We start from the raw sequence: 19,477 nt of genomic DNA on the forward strand, positions 1-19,477 counted from the left end.
ATCAAAATGAGAAATATAGTCTATGGCACCAAAAGACTGTCTTTTCTTGTGAAAAGTTTCTAGAACTGTGTCAACCAACCAGCAAGTATATTTTCAATAAAATTTACTCACCACCAAGGGGTGACACAATGACCAAGTGTCTGTCCAAAAAATAATGCTTTGACATACATTTAATTCCTAATGAAAAAAGGCTGCAGAAGCAGGAACTCAGGTGGTAACTATCTATTACTTACCTTTTGGAAATTAGAACTAGTTATCTATTTCTGCCAGTGTGGTTGATCAGAAAACTATGGAAAATCTTCCTCAGAAAATCAGCAATGTACTGTGCCTGCATAACAGGTTCTTGAAAAATTTATTTTGGTATGTGAAGAAGTAAAGATTGCAGAGAACGAAGAATTTTGAGTGAATCCAAAATTCAAACAATAGTTAAGAGAATGTATGGCTAAAATGCATTGGAAATTATTACAGTCAATGATCATTACAACCGAGGTAAAAAAAACTCTAATGGGATAATAAAGTTTCCCAGATAACGGTAGGGCTTTGGGTTGGACAGAAAGAAAATGAATCAAGAAGTAAAACACTCAATTAACTCACAGGAAAACCAGAAGGTTGACAAATGATCATACAATTTCGTAGAGGGAGATACAGCGAGACAGCATGTTTCCCAAAGGTTTTTCTATCAGCTTTGAAAAATTACAGCCTGGAAGTAGCCCTATACATTTATTTATTCTTTGCATTCTCCCAAATATGTTTCCTCTTGGCTTTAATAACTATGAGAATTACCACCACCTTTACATGGATGACTCTAAAATCTTCATCTCACTCATGATATCCTCATGGGGTCAGATCCATGTAGCTTGTTAGATATTTTCACTTGGATGATCTGATTCAACTTCAAGTTTAATAAATAAAACTCCTTCATATTTCAGTCAGAATTAATTTCCTCCTCAGGTCTGTCGATTTTTATAAGGCGTCCATATGTTATTTCAGTTGTTTTGAATGGAAATTTCAAAAGAACCATGGCAGTTACTTACCAATTCTAACTGATTGGAGTCTAGCTTAACAAAAGAACATTAGATTTTTCTAATAAATTAATTTACTGACATTACTTTATTTAAAAATCTTTATTGGCAACTAGCTACCATTTGGAAATAAATTTATACCTATACACACAAAAATAAATTCCATGTAGATTAAAAGCTTAAGCTTAAATTAAAGCTTAAAGCTTCCATATCCCTCAAAAAGTATCAAAAGTAAAGCAGGATAATTTTTTAAAAACAAATCTTGAGGTTGGAAGATCTTTCTTAGCATGAACACAGAAACAAAGAAATACATAACAATACTATTCCAATATTAACACAATGTAATTAATGCTTAAAAATCAATAGGAAGCCAGGCACAGCGACACACGCCTGTAGTCCCAGCTACTCAGGAGGCTTAGGTGGGAAGATTGGTTGAGGCCAGGAGTTTGAGATCAGCCTGCGCAACATAGCAAGACCACATATCTAAAAAAGAAAAAAAAGTGGCTGGGCGTGGTGGCTCACGCCTGTCATTCCAGCACTTTGGGAGGCCGTGGGTGGATCACAAGGTCAGGAGTTTCAGACCAGCCTGACCAACATGGTGAAACCCCGTCTCTACTAAAAATACAAAAAAATTAGTCAGGCGTGGTGGCGCGCGCCTGTAATCCCAACTACTCAGGAGGCTGAGGCAGGAGAATCGCTTGAACCTGGGAGGTGGAGGTTGCAGTGAGCCGAGATCGTGCCACTGCACCCCAGCCTGGGTGACAGAGTGAGACATCTCAAAAAAAAAAAAAAGAAAAAAAAAAAGTAATAAAATATAATTTAAAAAACAGCAACTACAGTGGTCTCCAAATATGTTTACAAAAATGAACAGGAAAAAAACCCTCAGAGAAAAACAGGCAAAGGATACACAAAGGTAATTCTCAAAGTAAGAAATGCAAATGGCAAATCTGAAACCTAATAGAAATGCAATTTAAAGCATTAGCAAAATTAAAAATTATAGTTGTTAAGTTCAGTTTTACTGCATTACAGTTACAGAATATGGGCTTACTTATAAAACTTCTGCTTTGAGAATTCATCAATATTTTGTCTAATGTACAATTAATTTTGTAAATATTCCATGGGTATTTGGAACAACTGTGCATGCTGTGTTTTGACAATGAAGTTTTACCAGATATTTAAATCAAGTTTTTAAGTACTGTTATAAAAATTTTCCATATATTTTCTCACTCATATATATAAATCTGAGAAAAGCTTATTAAAGTATGTCACTCTGTGCTTTTGTCAATTCTATAATTATGTTTGGATGAATGAACAAATAAATGTATTCTGGTTGAAAGCATTGTAAATTATATAAAAAACTCTCTTCCCATGGAAATTAAAGAGATACTCTAGATGTTCAAGACAAGCATCATCTCATTAAAAAGAAAAAAAAAACCCACCTATCTTCCCATGGTATAGAAACTTGTTTTACTAGTGTCCTGATAAAAATTAGAAATAATTGGCAGAGAAGTAGAAATGCAAATTTTCATGCACTGCAGGTAGGAATATGAGCTGGAAATCAATTTGGTACTAATGTAGGAAATTAAGTATACAAGCCTGTAAGCCAAGAATTCCACTTCTGGGTATACATGCTAAAGACAGTTTCAGACAGATGCATAAGGGGACATGGACAAAGACAAGCACTGCCATGTTCTGTGGTGCTGGGGAACTGACAGCAACCTGGGTGCCCATCATAGAGAAGTTCATGCGCAAGTGGGTAGATGCACTCCATGGAGCATTATGCAATTAGAAACCTGGATTAGATATACTTACAGCAATGTAGGCAGACTTTGAAAATACAAAACTTAGTGAACATAACAAAAATAATGGTATACCTTTTATATATGATGAAAGTTCATGCATACTTACAAAATATGTATTTTGTAAGAACTCATGTAACCTGAAAGATATTTACATAAGACTGGTTTCCTATGGGGAGACAGAAATGAGGATAGGATATGGTGATAAAATTTTAAAAGAGGGGTCATGAACTGAGGAGTACATTTAACTAAACCCTTGGCACCGGAAGTTAAAAGAAAACTGTACTTTATCATGACACAGAAACCATGTATACTAGTTCTCTAATCCTATTATTTCACTATAATTCTAGAAGGGTTCATTATGACTAGTTTGGGAAGCTCAAAATGGTCTTTTATACCCAAAATAGAAGTCAATGAGAAATTTGAGAATTCACCTTCTAAGCTTATAACTAACATTTTGTGTTTATCAGTCTGGCTTACCTTATTCTATTACTGTTAAACAAAAACAACTTTTATGGTTTCTTATTAGAACATACTTCTTGTAAAAAAACAGACAAAAATACAAAAGAAAAAATCATAATTCATATTTTTATAATAATTTCAGTTTTTTGTTCTATGTATGACATATATTTTGTTCTGGTGATATTGATATGTATATATATATATACACATATATATGTATATTTGGATTATAACATGTATACATAGTTTTATACCTTAACTCTCTGTAAACGTATAAAAAAATTTATGCTTTGGATTTCAGGATGCTGCTTTTGAGTGTAATTTCGCTTCATATATATAGGCATGTAAAGTCTGATATGAACTCCATTTTACAAAAATATACGAAACATTAATAAACATTTAGTTGGACATAAAGCTCTCGTTTTCTTTTCTCATGGAGGTCTCTCTGTTTGGTAGTTTGCTTGTGTTGTTTATTTGCCTACCTGCTGGAAACATGAGCTAATATAAATAAGGAGAGGTCTAAAATACAGAGAAATCATTCACCATCTTCAGCTTTTTCTTCATAAAGAAAAACTGCTGAATGACCTTTTTTCTTGACTTTTTGTACTGACAATAGTAAACTATCCCTTTTCCCCTACCAGAAGACAACCAGACACCAAGAAACAGAACTGCAGAAGGGAGACAGGAAAGAAAAAGAGTGAAAACACACAGAGAAAGCACAGAGACAAATATAGCTATAACATAAGAGATAACGGTGGGGGAGGAAAGAGTAATCAGAAGAAGAACAGACACACAACAGACACAGTGGGAACCAGAGAGAACGAAGGTGGGGCATGCGGGGCACAAGTACACGTGTGGGGGAGCAGAGGCAGACAAAACAGAGAAGCAGACAGAGTGCAAAGAGATCATAGAGAAGAGGGCCTGGACTGCAGAGACTGCAGGGGAGACAGCATGGGGCAGAGAGAAACACAGAAAGAGCGAGTCAATCGTTTCTTTGTTATGTCCTTTCCTGGTTTTGGTATTAGGGTGATATTGGTTTCACAGAATGATTTAAGGAGGATTCCCTCTTTATCTTTTGGAATTGTTTCAGTAGGATTTGTACCAATTCTTCTTTGAATGTCTGATAGAATTCAGTTGTGAATCCATCTGGTCCTGGACTTTTTTTTGTTAGCAGTTTTTTTAAATTACTGTTTCAATCTCACTACTTGTTATTGGTCTGTTCAGAGTTTCTATTTCTTCCTGATTTAATATAGGAGGGTTGTATATTTCCAGGAATTTATCCGTCTCCTCTACATTTTCTAGTTTGTACGTGTAAAGGTTTTCATAATAGCTTTGAATGATCTTTTGTATTTCTGAGGTATTGGTTGTAATATTTCCCATTTTGTTTCTAATTGAGCTTACTTGGATCTTCTCTCTTCTTTTCTTGGTTAATCTCACTAATGGTCTACCAATTTTGTTTATCTTTTCAAAGAACCAAAAGACCAATATCCCTGATGAACACAGATGCAAAAGTCCTCAACAAAATACTAGCTAACCGAATCCAACAGCATATCAAAAAGATAATCCACCATAGTCAAGTGGGTTTCATACCAGGGATGCAGGGATGGCTTAACATGTACAAGTCAATAAATGTGATACACCACATAAACAGAATTTAAAATAAAAATCACACGTTCATCTCAAAAGATGCAGAAAAAGCATCTGACAAAATTCAGCATCCCTTTATAATTAAAACCCTCAGCAAAATCGGCATAGAAGGGACATACCTTAAGGTAATAAAAGCCATCTATGGCAAACCCACAGCCAAAATTATACTGAATGGGGAAAAGGTTAAAAGGATTTCCCCTGAGAACTGGAACAAGACAAGAATGCCCACTTTCACCCCTGCTATTCAACACTGTACTTGAAGTCCTAGCTAGAGCAATAAGACAAGAGAAAAAAATAAAGAGCACCCAAGCAGGTAAACAGGAAGTCAAACTGTCACTGTTCACCGATGATATGACTGTATACTAGCAAATCCTAAAGACTCATTCAAAAAGCTCCTAGATCTGATAAATGAATTCAGTAAAGTTACAGGATACAAAATCAATGTACACAAATCAGTAACACTGCTATGCACCAACAAAGACAAAGCCGAGAAATAAATCAAGAACTCAATCCCTTTTACAACTGAAAACAAAACAAAACAAAACAAAACAAAAACCTTAGGAATATACCTAACCAAGCAGGTGAAAGATCTCTACAAGGAAAATGAAAACACACTGCTGAAAGAAATCACTGATGACACAAACAAATGGAAACCTATCCCATGCTCATGGATGGCTAGAATTAATATTGTGAAAATGACCATATTGCCAAAAGCAATCTACATATTCAATGCAATTCCCATCAAAATACCATCATCATTCTTCGCAGAACTAAAAAAAAATCCTAAAATTCACATGGAACCAAAAAACAGCACACACAGCTGAAGCATGACTAAGCAAAAAGAACAAATCTGGAGGCCTCATTTACCTGACTTCAAACTATACTACAAGGGTATAGTTAACAAAACAGCATGGTACTGGTATAAAAATAGGCACCAAGACCAATGGAACAGAATAGAGAACCCAGAAATAAAGCCAAATACTTACAGCCAACTGATCTTTGACAAAGCAAACAAAAATATAAAATGAGGAAGGGACACCCTATTCAACAAATGGTGCTGGGATAGTTAGCAAGCCACATATAGGAGAATGAAACTGGATCCTCATCTCTCACCTTACAAAAAAATTAACTCAAGATGGATTAAAGACTTAAATCTAAGACCTGAAACCATAACAATTCTGTAAGATAACACTGGAAAAACTCTTGTAGACATTGGCTTAGGCAAAGAGTTCATGACCAAGAACCCAAAAGTAAATGCAACAAAAAACAAAAATAAATAAATGGGACCTGCACATCAAAAGAAATAATCAGCAAACAACCCACAAAATGGGAGAAAATATTTGCAAACCATGCATGCGACAACGGACTAATATGCAGAATCTGCAAGGAACTCAAACAAATCAAGAAAAGAACAAATAATCCCATCAAAAAGTGGGCAAATGACAAGAATAGACAATTCTCAAAAGACGATATACAAATGGGCTAGGTGCGATGGTTCATGTCTGTAATCCCAGCACTTTGGGAGGCCGAGGCGGGTGGATCACTTGAGGTTGGGAGTTCAAGACCAGCCTGGCCAACATGGTGAAACCACTACTAAAATACAAAATACAAATACAAAAAATTAAATACTAAAAATACAAAAAATTAGCCAGGCGTGGTGGTAGGCACCTGTAATCCCAGCTACTCCACCTGTAATCCCAGCTACTGCAGAGGCTAAGGCAGGAGAACTGCTTGAACCTGGGATGCAGTGGTTGCAGTGAGCGGAGATTGTGCCATTGTACTCCAGCCAGGGCAACAAGAGCGAGACCCCGTCTTGGTGGGGGGGGGGGGGGGGGGTGAAAAAAAAAGGCCAACAAGTGTATGAAAAAATGATCATCATCGGCCAGGCGTGGTGGCTTATGCCTGTAATCCCAGCATTTTGGGAGTATGAGGTAGGCAGATCACAAGGTCAGGAGATCAACACCATCCTGGCTAAGACAGTGAAACCCCATCTCTACTAAAAATACAAAAAAATTAGCCAGATGTGGTGCCATCTGCCTGTAATCCCAGCTACTTGGGAGGCTGAGGCAGGAGAATCGCTTGAACCTGGGAAGCAGAGGTTGCAGTGAGCCAAGACCGTGCCACTGCACTCTAGCCTGGGGGACAGAGTGAGACTCTGTCTCAAAAAAAAAAAAAAAAAAAGCAAGCTCATCATCATTAATTATAAGGGAAATGCAAATTAAAACCACAATGAGATACCACATTACCCCTGCAAGAATGGCCATGATTTTAAAAATAATAAAAAATAGATGTTGGCGTGGACATGGTGAAAAGGGAATATTTTTACACTGCTGGTGGGAATGTAAACTAGTATAACCATTACGGAAAACAGTATGGAGATCCCTTAAAGAACTAAAAGTAGAACTACCATTTGATCCAGCAGTCCCACTACTGGGTATCTACCCAGAGGAAAATATGTCATTATATGAAAAAGATACTTGCACATGCATGTTTACAGCAGCATGATTAGCAATTGCAAAAACACGGAAGCAGCCTAAATGTCTATCAACCAATACGTAGATAAAGAAAATGTGGTACACATACACCATGGAATACTACTCAGCCATAAAAAGGAATAAAATAATGGCATTTGCAGCAATGTGGAGTTGGAGACCATTCTAAGTGAGGTAACTCAGGAATGGAAAATCAAATATTGTATGTTCTCATTTATAATGGGGAGCTAAGTTATGAGGATACAAAGGAATAAAGATGATATAATGGATTTGGGGACTTGGGGTGGAAGGGTGGGAGGTGGGTGAGGAATAAAAGACTACACATTGGGTACAGTGTATACTGCTCAGGTGATGGGTGCACCAAAATCTCAGAAATCACCACTAAAGAACTTATCCATGTAACCAAAAACCACCTGTTCCCTCCAAACTATGGAAATAATGAAGAAAGAAACAAGCAAGCAAGCATATGAAACATTAAATACTGGTACCCAGAAAAGAGGAGAAAAATTAACAGAGTTTTGAATTAAGAACTGTTAATCAAAACTTTTATATCCAACCCAGTTGTTCTGGTACATAAAGGTAACAGTCTCAAATTTGCAAGAACATAAAAGATGATCACTCCTGAACATTTAATTTATATTTAAATACCCTATATTTAAATACAATTAATGTAAAATAACTCATGATCTCATAAAATGGAAGTAAAATGTTCTAATTGTTGAAACAGAAGCTGGTCAATGCAGTAATACCACTACTATAAATGAGCTGTGACAAAATTCACAAAATATAACCACTATTGGTTAGTTGGGAAAAATTATGTGGGGGATAGGTGGGAAGAAGTAAAATCAGTATCTTAATTTTTCATATGATAGAGCCAATAGATAGTTTCATATCTAATAGTGACAGATTGAGAAAGTGGTTGAAGCATATCAGTTAATTAGATTACATAGTTGCTAAGTTATCAAAAAACCAACTCGAAGAAACATGTATTACAGAGCAATCAACAAAAAAGATTGGAAATAGCAAGAAATCATTAAAAATGATAAGAAATCCTGAATAGCCAAAACAATTTTGAAAGACAAGAACAATGTTGGGGGATTCACACTTCCTGATTTGAAAACATATTACCAGAGGAACAGTAATCAAGATAGTGTGATATTAGCATAAAGACAAACAAGCAGACCAATGAAATAAGAAAACATGCCCAGAAATAAACTCTCGCATATATGTTCAAATGATTTTTGACGAGGGTGCCAAGACCACTCAGTGGGAAAAAGATAGTTTTTTCAACAAATGATGCTTGGATAACTGGATATCCACATGCAAAAGAATGAAACTGGACCCTTACCTTATACCATGTACAAAAATTAACTCAAAATGGGTTAAAGACCTAAATGTAAGACCTAAACCCATATAACTCTTAGAGAAAAAGCTTCATGACATTCAATGTGGCAATAATTTTTTGAACATTACACCAAAATCACAGGCAACAAAAGCAAAAATAGACAAACGGGACCACACTAAACTTAAAAACTTGTACATCAGGGGACACAATCAACAGAGTGAAAGACAACCTATTGAATGGGAGAAAATATTTGCAAATCATGTATCTGAGAAGGGGTTAACATACAGAAAATATAAAGCAGTCGTAACAACAACAACAAAAATCGAATAACCTAACTAAAAAATGGGCAGGCCAGGTGTGGTGGCTCATGCCTATAATCCCAGCACTTTGGGAGGTCAATGGGGAAAGACTGCTTGATCCCAGGAGTTCAAGACCAGCCTGGACAAAACGAGACCCCGCCTCTAAAAAAAAAAGGAAAAGTGGACTTGAATAGACATTTCTCTAAAGATGACATACAAATGGCCAAAAAGCATATAAAAAAAATGCTCAGTATCACTAAGCATAAGAGCAATGCAAATCAAAACAATATTACCTCACACCCATGAGGATGGCTACTACAAAAAAAAAACAAAAAACAAGTGTTGGTAAGGATGTAAAGAAATTAGAACCCTTGTACACTGTTGGTGGCATTGCAAAATGGCACAACCACTATGGAAAACAGTGTTGAGGCTCCTCAAAAAGTTAAAAATAGAACTACTATATGATCTGGCAATCCTTCTGGGTATGTAGCCCAAAGAATTGAAAGCAAGGTCTCAAAAAGACATTTACATACCCATGTTCACAGCAGCACTATTCACCATAGCTAAAAGGTGGAAACAACCCAAATGTCCATCAATGAATATAGATAAACAAAATGTGGTATATGTAAACAGTAGAATATTATACAGAATTAAAAGGGGAGGAAATCCTTTAACATGCTACAACATGGATGAATCTTTAAGATCTTATGCTAAGTGAAATAAGTCACAAAAAGACAAATCTGTGTGATTACACTCATATGAGGTATCTAAGGTAGTCAAATTCATAGACAGGAAGCAGAATAGTGGTTACCAGGAGCTGGGGGCGGGGGACAAGGGCAGTTGTTGTTCAATGGGTATAGAGTTTCAGGTTTGCAATATGAAAAAGTTCTGGAGATTGGTTTCAACATAGTGTGAATACATTTAACATTATTGACTTTTACACTTAAGAACAGTTAAGAAGGGAATTTTTTGGTATGTGTTTCTTACCATGCACAAGAAATTCACCCCTCTCCTTACATTGAAATGAAATTTAGTTGAACAAACCTTTATTTAATAAATATATCAGAATGAAAAAAAAGTCAAAATAATAAAATTTAAACCAAACATATTTACAACAATAAACTTAAATGGAATAAATTTGTTTCAAAAGAGAGACCTTCAGTTTGGGTGGGAAAAAAGTTAAATTCAGATGTTACTAACACTTGAGTAAAGTGACTCAAAAAGGCTAAAAGGATGGGCAAAGAGCAATACTGCAAATGCAAATTTCAAAAAAACTGTACTGGATGAAGTAAAATCAAAGGCATATATATTAAAAATGTAACACAGGCTGGGCGCAGTGGCTCACGCCTGTAATCCCAGCATTTTGGGAGGCCAAGGCGGACAGATCACGAGGTCAGGAGATCAAGACCATCCTGACCAACATGGTGAAACCCTGTCTCTACTAAAATACAAAAAATTAGCCAAGCATGGTGGTGCACACCTGTAGTCCCAGCTATTCGGTAGGCTGAGGCAGAAGAATCACTTGAACCCAGGAGGCAGAGGTTGCAGTGAGCTGAGATTGTGCCACTCCAGGCTGGGCAATAGAGACTACATCTCAAAAAAAAAGAAAAAAGAATGCCCATCACGTACCCTTATATTGATGTCACTCTAGTTATTTTGATGGTCAGGGAGACACACAACTCCACCTGGGAACAACAAGCAAAAATGGTAGAGTAGAGACCTCCAAGGGAGACAGTGCCCTCTCTAGAAACACCAAAAAATACGGAAAACTGTCAAAACCAACCTTATCTGAACTTTGGAAGATAGTCAAAGGTTTATAGTAACCAAGTGTTTGCTAAACCAGGAGAAAGGCCATCAGCACAAGGTAGAAGAACTTTGTAGCATTTTAACTTAGCTTTCTGCTATCCCCTTACCTAGCATGGTGGTCTTAAAGATGGCAGCCCTTGGTCCTGATGTAGGTACCTGCTCCCAAAGAGAGCATGGAGTAGTACCTTGTTCCCAAGGAATTGTGTTTGTTTTGACATGTCTGAGTATTAACCATGGACTGACACAAGGGACCTGCCTTAGTTTCACCTAACGTAACTCTCTTAGAGTGAAAAAGTAGTTTTATAGAGGAAGAATGTTCCTTGAAAATATTGAAAACCAAATGAACAAGGCACTACTGCCTGGAGCAAAAATTAACAGTTCAAGGGAAACAATAGACATACTAAAAGCAGGAAAGAAAAACTGAGAATCTTTGGGGCATAAGGGCTTGGAAAATTTCCCATGTATACCAGGGAAACTAGAAAGTGCATGCACAGAGCAAGATGCATGTCAGAAAAGACCTGAGAAGACCAGACGCTTCCACCACTGGCTGATCTTTAGGCTCAGTACAAGTAGGAAGCAAGGCTAAGGCAGAGTTGTGAATGGCCTGGCTAAGCATTGAAGGAGTGTCTGAATGCAGAAAATCTGCAAAGACTTGGGGAATTTTCTTTTTTCTTTTGCTTTTTTTGGCCCCAGGCATTAAGAAAATCTCTATCAAACAAGTAGCTAGCTACTGAGCTAAAGGAACAGAAATATCACACACCAACAAAGAGTACAGTCGTCACAAACATAATTTAGAAAAGTCACTAAATAAACCAACAAGTTTAACTTACAACAAGCAGTAACTACAAACCCTAAAGAAGGGGAGGAAAATCTGATGTCCAGAGTTATCACATCATAATATTCAAAATGTCAAAATTTTAACAAAACACTATGAGGCATGAAAAGCAACAAGAAAGTATGGCCCATTCATGGGTTAGAGGAGAGAAATAAATAGAAATTGTCACTTAGGAAGAACACACAGTAGAGTTACTAGGCAAAAGCTTTAAATCAACCGTTTTAAATGTGCTCAAAGAGCTAAAGGAAACCATGGATAAGGAACTAAAGGAAATGAGCAGAACAATGTCACAACAAAGAGAATATCAATGAAGACAAAGAGGAATCAAATAGAAAATATGAAGCTGAAAAGTACAAGAGCTAAAATGAAAAATTCACTAGAGCAGTTCAATACCAGATTTGATCACACAGATGAAAGATCAGTGAACTTGAAGATAGGTGAAGATAGGTGAAATAAAATTACGTACTCTGAGGGACAGAAAGAAAACAGAATGCGATGAGTGTGGTGGTGCATGCCTTGTAGTCCCAGCTACTCAGGAAGCTGAGGCAGAAAGATTTCTTGAGCCCAGAGTTCCAGGTCGCAGTGAGCTATGATTACATCACTGTACTCCAGTCTGGGAGATAGTGCGAAACCCTACTCTAAAAAAATAGAAAATGAAAGAAAACAGAATGAAGAAAAATGAACAGAGCTTAAGAGACTTGTAGGACACCATCAAACTTACCAACAGATGCATGTTAGGAATCCCAAAAGAATAGAGAAAGAAAGGGGCAGAAAGAATATTTGGAGAAATAATGGTTGGAAACTCCTCCAATTTGATAAGGGGAAAACATGAATCTAAACATCTAAGTAGCTCAATGAACTCCTAGTAGGATAAACTGAAAGACAGCCACACTGAGACATGTTACAATGCAAATGTCAAAGCCAAAGACAGAGAATCTTGAAAGCAGTAAGAGTAAGGGCAAGCACAGAAGGGATCCTCGGTAAGATTAATTGCTAATTTCTCGCCAGAAACCATGGAAGACAATAGGCAGTGAAATGACATATTTGAAATGATGAAAGATAAAAAGTGTAAGACAAGAAATCTATCTCCAGCAAAACTTTAAGAATAAAGGAGACTCTGGGAGGCTGAAGTGGGTGGCTCACCTGAGGTCAGGAGTTCAAGACCAGCCTGGCCAACACGGTGAAACCACGTCTCTACCAAAATACAAAAATTAGCTGGGTGTGGTGGTGTGCACCTGTAATCCCAGCTACTTAGGAGGCTGAGGCAGAAGAATCACTTGAACCCGGGAGGTGGAGGTTGCAGTGAGCCAAGATCGCGCCACTATACTCCAGCCTGGGCGACAGAGTAAGACTCTGTCTTAAAAAGAAAAAAAAAAAAAGTCCAGGTACAGTGGCTCATGCCTGTAATCCTAGCACTTTGGGAGGTCAAGGCAGGTGGATCACCTGAGGTCGTGAGTTCAAGACCAGCCTGGCCAACATGGTGAAAACCCGTCTCTACTAAAAATACAAAAATTACCCAGGCGTGGTGGCAGACACCTGTAATCTCAGCTACTTGGGAGGTCGAGGCAGGAGAACTGCTGGAACCCGGAAGGTAGAGGTTGCAGTGAGCTTAGATTGTGCCATTGCACTACAGCCCAGGCCGACTCCGTCTCAAAAAAAAAAAAAAAAAAAAAAGAATAAAGGAGAAATTAAAGACATTCCCAGATAAACAAAAGTAAATTTGTTACAAGTAGACCTTCCCTATAAGGAATGATAAAGAGAGTACTCCAAGGTGAAATGAAAGGACACTTGACAATACCTTGAAGTTATACATAGAAATAAGGCTTAAGGCATATACATAGATATAAGGCATAAGAAATAAGGGTAAGACAATTACATAGGTAAAAATAAAGTCCCTATTATACTTCTGGTTTGTAACTCTTCCCTTTTTCCTTATCTGATTTGAAAAACGAATGCATAAAATAATTATAAATCTATTTTAGTGGGAACAAAATTAAGATGTAGTCTGTGACTATAACAATTAAAGAGGAAGGGATGGAGATGTCTACTCACAGTTTTTATGTATCATTAAAGTTAAGGGGAAGAATAGAGATGTATTAACAACAGTGTTTGTATATTATTGAAGCTAAGTTGGTTTTATTTCATATCAGGTTGTTATATGTTTAAGATATTAATTGTAATCCTCAATGTAACCTGTAAGAAAATAACTATGAAATGTTAAAAAAAAAAAAAAAAAGAAATGAAAAAGGAATAAAACTGGTACACTACAAAAAATCAATTAGATACAGAGAAGGCAGTAGAAATGAAAAACAAAAAAGATATGACATAAAGAAAACAAACAACACAGGGAAAGTAAGTCCTTTCTTATGATATTAAATGTAAATGGATTATACGCGCCAATTAAAAGCCAGAGAGGGGAGAATCGATGATAAAAAATGACCATCTATGTTATGTCTAAAAGAGACTTGCTTTACATCCAAAGACACAAAGAGTTAGAAATTAAAAGGATAAAAAAGGTATTTCATGCAAATAGTTACCCAAAAGAGAGCTGGGGTAGTTACCCTAATATCAGACAAAACAGACTTTACATTAAAAATTGTTACAAGAGACAAAAAGAGGATTTTGTACTGATAAAAGGATCAATCCATGAAGAGGATATAACAACTATGAACATACACACATCTGACAACACAGCCCTAAAATATATGAAGCAAAAAACTGACAGATTTCAATGGAGAAATAGTTCCACAGTAATAGCTGGAAACTTCAATAATCCACTTCTGATAGCCATAGAAAAACTGGACAAAAGACTGATAAGGAAATAGAGGAACTGAACAACATTATAAACCAGCTAGACATAACACAATAGAGAACACTCCAAACAGCAACAGAATACACATTCTTCTTTTTTTTTCTTTTTTCTTTTTTTAATTATTATTATTATTATTATTATACTTTAGGCTCTATGGTACATGTGCGCAACGTGCAGGTAAGTTACATATGTATACATGTGCCATGCTGGTGCGCTGCACCCACCAACTCGTCATCTAGCATTAGGTATATCTCCCAATGCTATCCCTCCCCCCTCCCCCCACCCCACAACAGTCCCCAAAGTGTGATGTTCCCCTTCCTGTGTCCATGTGTTCTCATTGTTCAATTCCCACCTATGAGTGAGAATATGCGGTGTTTGGTTTTTTGTTCTTGCGATAGTTTACTGAGAATGATGATTTCCAATTTCATCCATGTCCCTACAAAGGACATGAACTCATCATTTTTTATGGCTGCATAGTATTCCATGGTGTATATGTGCCACATTTTCTTAATCCAGTCTATCATTGTTGGACATTTGGGTTGGTTCCAAGTCTTTGCTATTGTGAATAATGCCGCAATAAACATATGTGTGCATGTGTCTTTATAGCAGCATGATTTATAGTCCTTTGGGTATATACCCAGTAATGGGATGGCTGGGTCGAATGGAATTTCTAGTTCTAGATCCCTGAGGAATCGCCACACTGACTTCCACAAGGGTTGAACTAGTTTACAGTCCCACCAACAGTGTAAAAGTGTTCCTGTTTCTCCACATCCTCTCCAGCACCTGTTGTTTCCTGACTTTTTAATGATTGCCATTCTAACTGGTGTGAGATGGTATCTCATTGTGGTTTTGATTTGCATTTCTCTGATGGCCAGTGATGGTGAGCATTTTTTCATGTGTTTTTTGGCTGCATAAATGTCTTCTTTTGAGAAGTGTCTGTTCATGTCCTTCGCCCACTTTTTGATGGGGTTGTTTGTTTTTTTCTTGTAAATTTGTTGGAGTTCATTGTAGATTCTGGATATTAGCCCTTTGTCAGATGAGTAGGTTGCGAAAATGTTCTCCCATTTTGTAGGTTGCCTGTTCACTCTGATGGTAGTTTCTTTTGCTGTGCAGAAGCTCTTGAGTTTAATGAGATCCCATTTGTCAATTTTGGCTTTTGTTGCCATTGCTTTTGGTGTTTTAGACATGAAGTCCTTGCCCATGCCTATGTCCTGAATGGTATTGCCTAGGTTTTCTTCTAGGGTTTTTATGGTTTTAGGTCTAACATTTAAGTCTTTAATCCATCTTGAATTGATTTTTGTATAAGGTGTAAGGAAGGGATCCAGTTTCAGCTTTCTACATATGGCTAGCCAGTTTTCCCAGCACCATTTATTAAATAGGTAATCCTTTCCCCATTTCTTGTTTTTCTCAGGTTTGTCAAAGATCAGATAGTTGTAGATATGTGGCATTATTTCTGACGGCTCTGTTCTGTTCCATTGATCTATATCTCTGTTTTGGTACCAGTACCATGCTGTTTTGGTTACTGTAGCCTTGTAGTATAGTTTGAAGTCAGGTAGCGTGATGCCTCCAGCTTTGTTCTTTTGGCTTAGGATTGACTTGGCGATGCGGGCTCTTTTTTGGTTCCATATGAACTTTAAAGTAGTTTTTTCCAATTCTGTGAAGAAAGTCATTGGTAGCTTGATGGGGATGGCATTGAATCTGTAAATTACCTTGGGAAGGATGGCCATTTTCACGATATTGATTCTTCCTACCCATGAGCATGGAATGTTCTTCCATTTGTTTGTATCCTCTTTTATTTCCTTGAGCAGTGGTTTGTAGTTCTCCTTGAAGAGGTCCTTCACATCCCTTGTAAGTTGGATTCCTAGGTATTTTATTCTCTTTGAAGCAATTGTGAATGGGAGTTCACTCATAATTTGGCTCTCTGTTTGTCTGTTATTGATGTATAAGAATGCTTGTGATTTTTGTACATTGATTTTGTATCCTGAGACTTTGCTGAAGTTGCTTATCAGCTTAAGGAGATTTTGGGCTGAGACAATGGGGTTTTCTAGATATACTATCATGTCATCTGCAAACAGGGACAATTTGACTTCCTCTTTTCCTAATTGAATACCCTTGATTTCCTTCTCTTGCCTAATTGCCCTGGCCAGAACTTCCAACACTATGTTGAATAGAAGTGGTGAGAGAGGGCATCCCTGTCTTGTGCCAGTTTTCAAAGGGAATGCTTCCAGTTTTTGCCCATTCAGTATGATATTGGCTGTGGGTTTGTCATAAATAGCTCTTATTATTTTGAGATACGTCCCATCAATACCTAATTTATTGAGAGTTTTTAGCATGAAAGGTTGTTGAATTTTGTCAAAGGCCTTTTCTGCATCTATTGAGATAATCTTGTGGTTTTTGTCTTTGGTTCTGTTTATATGCTGGATTACATTTATTGATTTGCGTATATTGAACCAGCCTTGCATCCCAGGGATGAAGCCCACTTGATCATGGTGGATAAGCTTTTTGATGTGCTGCTTCATTCTGTTTGCCAGTATTTTATTGAGGATTTTTGCACCAATGTTCATCAAGGATATTGGTCTAAAATTCTCTTTTTTTGTTGTGTCTCTGCCAGGGGCTTTGGTATCAGGATGATGCTGGCCTCATAAAATGAGTTAGGGAGGATTCCCTCTTTTTCTATTGATTGGAATAGTTTCAGAAGGTATGGTACCAGCTCCTCCTTGTACCTCTGGTAGAATTCGGCTGTGAACCCATGTGGTCCTGGACTTTTTTTGGTTGGTAAGCTATTGATTATTGCCACAATTTCAGCTCCTGTTATTGGTCTATTCAGAGATTCAACTTCTTCCTGGTTTAGTCTTGGGAGGGTGTATGTGTTGAGGAATTTATCCATTTCTTCTAGATTTTCTAGTTTATTTGCGTAGAGGTGTTTGTAATATTCTCTGATGGTAGTTTGTATTTCTGTGGGATCGGTGGTGATATCCCCTTTATCATTTTTTATTGCATCTACTTGATTCTTCTTTTTTCTTTATTAATCTTGCTAGCGGTCTATCAATTTTGTTGATCCTTTCAAAAAACCAGCTCCTGGATTCATTAATTTTTTGAAGGGTTTTTCCTGTCTCTATTTCCTTCAGTTCTGCTCTGATTTTAGTTATTTCTTGCCTTCTGCTAGCTTTTGAATGTGTTTGCTCTTGCTTTTCTAGTTCTTTTAATTGTGATGTTAGGGTGTCAATTTTGGATCTTTCCTGCTTTCTCTTGTGGGCATTTAGTGCTATAAATTTCCCTCTACACACTGCTTTGAATGTGTCCCAGAGATTCTGGTATGTTGTGTCTTGGTTCTCGTTGGTTTCAAAGAACATCTTTACTTCTGCCTTCATTTCGTTATGTACCCAGTAGTCATTCAGGAGCAGGTTGTTCAGTTTCCACGTAGTTGAGCGGTTTTGAGTGAGATTCTTAATCCTGAGTTCTAGCTTGATTGCACTGTGATCTGAGAGATAGTTTGTAATAATTCCTGTTCTTTTACATTTATTGAGGAGAGCTTTACTTCCAAGTATATGGTCAATTTTGGAATAGGTGTGGTGTGGTGCTGAAGAAAATGTATATTCTGTTGATTTGGGGTGGAGAGTTCTGTAGATGTCTATTAGGTCCGCTTGGTGCAGAGCTGAGTTCAATTCCTGGGTATCCTTGTTGACTTTCTGTCTCGTTGATCTGTCTAATGTTGACAGTGGGGTGTTAAAGTCTCCCATTATTAATGTGTGGGAGTCTAAGTCTCTTTGTAGGTCACTCAGGACTTGCTTTGTGAATCTGGGTGCTCCTGTATTGGGTGCATATATATTTAGGATAGTTAGCTCTTCTTGTTGAATTAATCCCTTTACCATTATGTAATGGCCTTGTCTCTTTTGATCTTTGTTGGTTTAAAGTCTGTTTTATCAGAGACTAGGATTGCAACCCCTGCCTTTTTTTGTTTTCCATTTGCTTGGTAGATCTTCCTCCATCCTTTTATTCTGAGCCTAAGTGTGTCTCTGCACGTGAGATGGGTTTCCTGAATACAGCACACTGATGGGTCTTGAGTCTTTATCCAATTTGCCAGTCTGTGTCTTTTAATTGGAGCATTTAGTCCATTTACATTTAAAGTTAATATTGTTATGTGTGAACCTGATCCTGTCATTATGATGTTAGCTGGTTATTTTGCTCGTTAGTTGATGCAGTCTCTTCCTAGTCTCGATGGTCTTTACATTTCGGTATGATTTTGCAGTGGCTGGTACCGGTTGGGCCTTTCCATGTTTAGCGCTTCCTTCAGGAGCTCTTTTAGGGCAGGCCTGGTGGTGACAAAATCTCTCAGCATTTGCTTGTCTGTAAAGGATTTTATTTCTCCTTCACTTATGAAGCTTAGTTTGTCTGGATATGAAATTCTGGGTTGAAAATTCTTTTCTTTAAGAATGTTGAATATTGGCCCCCACTCTCTTCTGGCTTGTAGGGTTTCTGCCGAGAGATCCGCTGTTAGTCTGATGGGCTTCCCTTTGATGGTAAGCCGACCTTTCTCTCTGGCTGCCCTTAACATTTTTTCCTTCATTTCAACTTTGGTGAATCTGACAATTATGTGTCTTGGAGTTGGTCTTCTCGAGGAGTATCTTTGTGGCGTTCTCTGTATTTCCTGAATCTGAATGTTGGCCTCCCTTGCTAGATTGGGGAAGTTCTCCTGGATAATATCCTGCAGAGTGTTTTCCAACTTGTTTCCATTCTCCCCGTCACTTTCAGGTACACCAATCAGACGTAGATTTGGTCTTTTCACATAGTCCCACATTTCTTGGAGGCTTTGCTCGTTTCTTTTTATTCTTTTTTCTCGAAACTTCCCTTCTCGCTTCATTTCATTCATTTCATCTTCCAGGGCTGATACCCTTTCTTCCATTTGATCGCATCGGCTCCTGAGGCTTCTGCATTCTTCACGTAGTTCTCGAGCCTTG

At 37.4% G+C, this 19,477-nt stretch overlaps 1 protein-coding gene across 14 annotated transcripts in view; it reads right to left on the reverse strand.

Annotated features, from left to right (window-relative positions):
* ALMS1 (ALMS1 centrosome and basal body associated protein) overlaps window positions 1–19,477 on the reverse strand; it is a 229,282-nt gene that overhangs the window by 24,666 nt on the left and 185,139 nt on the right. The window lies entirely within an intron of this gene.

Source organism: Pongo abelii, chromosome 12 (genome assembly GCF_028885655.2).
Source record: "Pongo abelii isolate AG06213 chromosome 12, NHGRI_mPonAbe1-v2.0_pri, whole genome shotgun sequence".
Classification (NCBI taxonomy): domain Eukaryota; kingdom Metazoa; phylum Chordata; class Mammalia; order Primates; family Hominidae; genus Pongo; species Pongo abelii.